This window comes from Anomaloglossus baeobatrachus, unplaced genomic scaffold, assembly GCF_048569485.1.
Source record: "Anomaloglossus baeobatrachus isolate aAnoBae1 unplaced genomic scaffold, aAnoBae1.hap1 Scaffold_170, whole genome shotgun sequence".
Classification (NCBI taxonomy): domain Eukaryota; kingdom Metazoa; phylum Chordata; class Amphibia; order Anura; family Aromobatidae; genus Anomaloglossus; species Anomaloglossus baeobatrachus.
In genome coordinates, this window is record NW_027441940.1 from 99,690 (window position 1) to 105,813 (window position 6,124).

At 49.8% G+C, this 6,124-nt stretch overlaps 1 long non-coding RNA gene across 1 annotated transcript; it reads right to left on the reverse strand.

Annotated features, from left to right (window-relative positions):
• Positions 1–352: 352 nt before the first annotated feature.
• On the reverse strand, positions 353–2,429 carry LOC142260724 (uncharacterized). Its single transcript, XR_012728687.1, has 2 exons — positions 2,211–2,429; positions 353–807 (listed from the first exon to the last, which is right to left on the reverse strand). It is a non-coding gene; the product is annotated as an uncharacterized LOC142260724 (long non-coding RNA).
• Between the last annotated feature and the right edge of the window lie 3,695 nt (positions 2,430–6,124).

Consider the following 6,124-nt stretch of genomic DNA (forward strand, 5'->3'; position numbering starts at 1 on the left):
CCGCCGGTGGGTCTATATTGTACAGTAAAATAACAGCGTGCAGTCCCCTCAATTTTGATACCCAGCCAAGATAAAGCCTCACAACTGGTGGCTGGTATTCTCAGACTGGGGATGCCTATGGTTATTAGCCTGCCCCCCCCCAGCCTAAAAATATCAGCCTGCAGCCTCCCGGATCGCTGCATCCATTAGATGTGACAATCCCAACACTTTACCTGGATCATCTTGATTGCCCTGGTGTGATAGTACTCAGGGTAATAAGGAGTTAATAGCAGCCCATAGCTGCCACTAAGTCCTAAATTAGTGATGGTAGCATCTATGAGACCCCATAGAAGAGAGGAAATCCAGAAACAGCTTAATTAAAAGAAACTTTATTAAAGACAGTGGGAAAAAAAGGACACCCTGTCCATCACCGCGTCTCACACAGATGACTGCTCTTACATGACAATATCAAAGTGAATGCGGCCACTTATAAAACCCACACAACCTCTGAGGGGGGGACAAACACCGTCACTGAATCATCAGATCACCAAGACACCAGCAAATGACAACTACAATGATAGAAGATCACAAGAAGCATCAATACAACATTATATAAGTACACCCCATATAATACACAGTACAGAGAATATACACAGAGAAGCATCAATACAAACATTATATAAGTACACCCCATATAATACACAGCACAGAGAATGTATACACAGAGATATCCTCTTATGTCACTTGTGGGATTCTCTCCAATAGATGAAACGTTCATATTCAGTGGATGAGGAAGAATTCTCTGTGGAGCCGACATTGCCCCGAACTCTATAAAGAAAAATGACCAATAATTAGTAATAATAATAATAATAATAATAATAATAATGCCACAAATTCCCATAAACTGTGTATAATGAATGCGCTGATAATCACCTGCTAATAAACCCATCAGTATCAGTCACAGATCATTGTGGAATTCAGCCCTTTGTGATCTCTGGCTCCAGCTTTAATATCCAATGGGCTTCCCTTATATACAGCGACTGCTCCAATCCCCTCCTCCTGGATCTATCCCCCCGCTCCATGCCTCTAACAGGAAAAGAGGAAAGGGACACCGGGTGCTGCTCTGCGACTCCCCCACAGACAGAGCATTGCATTCCCCCCCCTTCCCCCAGGCAGAGCATCGCACCCTCTCTCTCTCCCCCCCTTCCCCCAGGCAGAGCATCGCACCCTCTCTCCCTCTCCCCCCCGGCAGAGCATCGCACCCTCTCTCTCCCCCCCCCCCTTCCCCCAGGCAGAGCATCGCACCCTCTCTCTCCCCCCCCCTTCCCCCAGGCAGAGCATCGCACCCTCTCTCTCCCCCCCTTCCCCCAGGCAGAGCATCGCACCCTCTCTCTCCCCCCCCTTCCCCCAGGCAGAGCATCGCACCCTCTCTCTCCCCCCCTTCCCACAGGCAGAGCATCACACCCTCTCTCTCCCCCCCCTTCCCACAGGCAGAGCATCGCACCCTCTCTCTATCCCCCTTCCCCCAGGCAGAGCATCGCACCCTCTCTCTATCCCCCTTCCCCCAGGCAGAGCATCGCACCCTCTCTCCCCCCCTTCCCCCAGGCAGAGCATCGCACCCTCTCTCTCCCTCTCCCCCCCTTCCCCCAGGCAGAGCATCGCACCCTCTCTCTCCCCCCCTTCCCCCAGGCAGAGCATCGCACCCTCTCTCTCCCCCCCTTCCCCCAGGCAGAGCATCGCACCCTCTCTCTCCCCCCCTTCCCCCAGGCAGAGCATCGCACCCTCTCTCTCCCCCCCCTTCCCCCAGGCAGAGCATCGCACCCTCTCTCTCCCCCCCTTCCCCCAGGCAGAGCATCGCACCCTCTCTCTCCCCCCCCTTCCCCCAGGCAGAGCATCGCACCCTCTCTCTCCCCCCCTTCCCCCAGGCAGAGCATCGCACCCTCTCTCTCCCCCCCTTCCCCCAGGCAGAGCATCGCACCCTCTCTCTCCCCCCCTTCCCACAGGCAGAGCATCGCACCCTCTCTCTCCCAATTCCCCCAGGCAGAGCATCGCACTCTCTCTCTCCCCCCCTTCCTGCAGGCAGAGCATCGCACCCTCTCTCTCCCCCTTCCCACAGGCAGAGCATCGCACCTACTGCTGCACACTATTGCACCCAGAGACGGTGACCTACAATCCCTTTTTTATTTCCCCCTGAGGCTCATACATGATAAGCTCCATCAGATATTACTGACCTCCTGTTATATCACACCCAGGGCTGGAAACAGCAGAAGCAGGGAAGAGGGGAAACATCCTGCTGCTTGTACGGCAAACTGTGCACTGACTGCCGGGAACTACAGGCTCCTCCCACACAAGAGGCCGGTCACATGGGTGTGACTTCAGCAGAGGTCCTTCTGGCCACTGGGATCTAGACTCTACCCTACCTCCACCTGCAGAGCCGCACACAGATATATGGCTGCTCTGTGCTTACAGGACCTGTGATGATGTCACATGGAGGGGAGGAGTCAGGGGTCACATGATCAGCTCCTCAGTGTATGCAGGACTCTGCTGTGCTGGTTGTCATGGTGCTGGATGAGGGGAAGTTTATGTGTGGGGTCAGGAGGGGTTTACAGTGTGGATGTAGCAGAGCTGTGTGTGTACGAGGTGTACGGAGCAGAGCCGCGTGTGTACGAGGTGTACGGAGAGGAGCCGTGTCTGTACGAGGTGTACGGAGCGGTGTGTGTACGAGGTGTACGGAGCGGAGCCGCGTGTGTACGAGGTGTACGGAGCGGAGCCGTGTGTGTACGAGGTGTACGGAGTGGAGCCGTGTCTGTACGAGGTGTACGGAGCGGAGCCGCGTGTGTACGAGGTGTACGGAGCGGAGCCGCGTGTGTACGAGGTGTACGGAGCGGAGCCGTGTCTGTACGAGGTGTACGGAGCGGAGCCGCGTGTGTACGAGGTGTACGGAGCAGAGCCGCGTGTGTACGAGGTGTACGGAGCGGAGACGCGTGTGTACGAGGTGTACAGAGTGGAGCCGCGTGTGTACGAGGTGTACGGAGCGGAGCCGCGTGTGTACGAGGTGTACAGAGCAGAGCCGCGTGTGTACGAGGTGTACGGAGCGGTGTGTGTACGAGGTGTACGGAGCGGTGTGTGTACGAGGTGTACGGAGCGGTATGTGTACGAGGTGTACGGAGCGGTGTGTGTACGATGTGTACGGAGCTGAGTTGTGTAGAGACTCTTCCAAAAGAGTGTGTAACTGCGCCATTGGGAGCCATGGTCTTGGATTCTGTGAAGGGGTCACAGTGAGGTAATGGAGGCTGTAGGGAGACAGGAGACTGAAAGCCGTGGACGGACATGGAGCAGATATCCTGGAAAACCTGGGGCGAGCAGCAGAGGCACTACCAGTCACAGGCACACAGCAGAAGCCCTGGAGACTGCAGACAGGCTGCAGAGGTACTGACACCCACAGGCAGACAGGTAACTGAGGTATTGGAAGCTGCAGACGTCCTGGAGACCTCAGACAGGTGCAGACATACTGGAAGCCACAGGCAGATTGGTAGCTGAGGTGCTGGAGGCCACAGATAGTCTGGAGATGTTCTGGAGACTGCAGACAGGTCGCTGTGCACACACACACTAATAGTCCTAATACCAGGACACAGGGGTGTATCTTATATGTCGCCTTATATAGGCCAGTTAAGCTCAGCACATGGAGCGTGTCCGGCTACTTACAAAGCCCAACATGGAGCACAGGAAAGTTTAGCAGAGCGGGGGAAGGGGCAGATCCCAGACACGGGACAGGCGGGTAACAAGTGGATGTTGTCCTCCAAATATCCAACAATGATCCATAAAATTGTGACAACTCTGAATTTCTCTTCCCCTTACATCTATTGATTTATTTTCTATTGATCTATTCTCCCCTTTATCAGTGAATAACATTTATTTTTATCCTTTATCAAGTAAAATAATAATTGCAGATAGTGAAAGTCATTCTTCTGTTACCCAAATTTTTGCTGAACATTACACAATGCACATATCACATTCCTCTAAATAATGGGGACAATCTAGTTATACCTTTATCAATCCATTCTGTGACATTCCCAAAGTGCTCACAATTCCTGTTCTTCCAGATCAGAGCACAACATAAGTAATAATCTATACTAAAATGGATTTTATTTCTGTCCAACTCTGATCACACATTTTCCCACTCCACATTTGTCCCCTGTTTGTCCCAGGAGTCCCACTTCTAGGGGGACATCGATTGCCGCCTTTCTCTGCACCATGATAGACATTTGGCTCATAGCGCAATGTCGGGCAAACACCTTCTTTCACAAAAGTTCTGTAAATGTTGTGAGAGATTTTCTATAAGAACTATTGCACGGACGCTGCAAAGATCTACAGATCTGGAATCTTCAGACTGTAATCCTGATAAATGTAAGTGATTATCAAAGAGAAAATGTTCATTCTAATACATCATTCAGAGAATTTCAGAATCAGAAAATAAAGAGGAGGAAGGAGAACCAATAAGAAGGATATGAGAAGATCTCCAATACGGAACAAGAAAAAATGAACTTGAATATGAATGAATTTATGGATATTGTGTCATGAGTGTATCCCGCTCTGAGGAGACCTCTGGCGACTCTGGGATCAGAAGGTCACAGCACCGGTTGTTCATAGGTGTACAACTTGATTTGAGTGAATCTACTTTTTTTTTAGTGCTGTAGGAGTTAAGAACTCTTTCCATTCTGGCTGTCCTTTGTAGCCTTAATCTCAGGTTCATCTCTTTTGTGACCACTCCCCTTTGTTAGAAATATTCATGCATCTTACCATCTGACACCAGTTATAGCTTCTCATTTTATGCTGACCTTTATGGAAGGAGCCTGTCTCTAGATGAAGCTGAGGAGTTCTGACTATGGCAGCTGTGATGTTTAGCTGCATTGGAAGAGTTTGAAGTGTTTTTCCTTTTTGTTTCTATTTTCCCTTTGTCTCCTTTACCTTGTGTTGTATTAGTGCAGTGGTGAGACTACTGTTTTCGTCGGCCTTCTCACTAGCCATGATGAGATCAGGGCGAGCGAAGGTCTAGGCACGTGATGACGTCGGGTGGGGGAGGACCCATAAAAAGATGTTAGGGAGCGTAGAGTACAGACTCATGCGAGTTACAGGAAGTCCCCTCTCCTCATCATCAGGGCTTTCCTTTTTTACCATTTCCGTTGTTACCCTTTTGTTATGCTGCACACTAAGCATCTGTAGGCTTTGACGTGACGTAATATTTTAGTTTTGACACCCACAGTTTTATCAGTTGAGCAGATTAATGTCCTGGACAGGGGCTTAAATTTTGTCCCTGGCATTTTTTTGATAAGGATAGAAATCTTTCAGGTCATAATTACTCTCCTAATATATTTACAATGTTTAATGGATCTGAAGGATTCTTCTCTGAACAGAAGGCCATTGCAATGTTAAACTAAATGGATAAGGATCGTAATTTGGAAGAACAGACTCAAGAGCATGGAGCTAGGCAGACCTAGAAAAAAGACACGTTTGGAAGCACAAGAAAGTCCGAATGTTTATCTCCCATGCATAATTCCACTTGCCCAGGAATGAAGCATCTGGGTTCGGACAGTAGCATTCCATCCACGCATGACACCAACAAGACCTTTAGAAGGTGTCGAATCGGTATCTGATAACTCTCCACCACAGCTCGCTGAACAAAATTCCCAATAGAACTGGAGTCAAGATGAGCCGTCTAAGGGAGCTGAACGTCTCCAAACGATGCAGACATGGACTGGAACGAGGAATAGGAAGAAGGCTTGCTTTTGCCGAGGGTAATACCTCCTTCCAATTCCAGGTAATAGGTTTCCGGCTTCAAAGGACAGGTTTGGACAAGGTGCTCTGCTCCTAAACACAGTACCACGATTTGGAGATTTTCACAATGTAGATCAGATGTTTTGATACTGATTACTTTTGTAGGCTCAGGAACAGGAGCGGAAATAGGAACCTGGGAATCAAATGGCCTTTGGAAGGATGGAGCCAGGCGGATAGCTTTCTTCACACAGAAGACTTCCTTGGAACATTCCTGGAACATATGGCAAAGGAGATAAGATCATCCAGGGTAGTACGTATATCAAGACCAGCCAGTACATCATTGGTTCTCTTAGATAAAACCTTCCCAAAA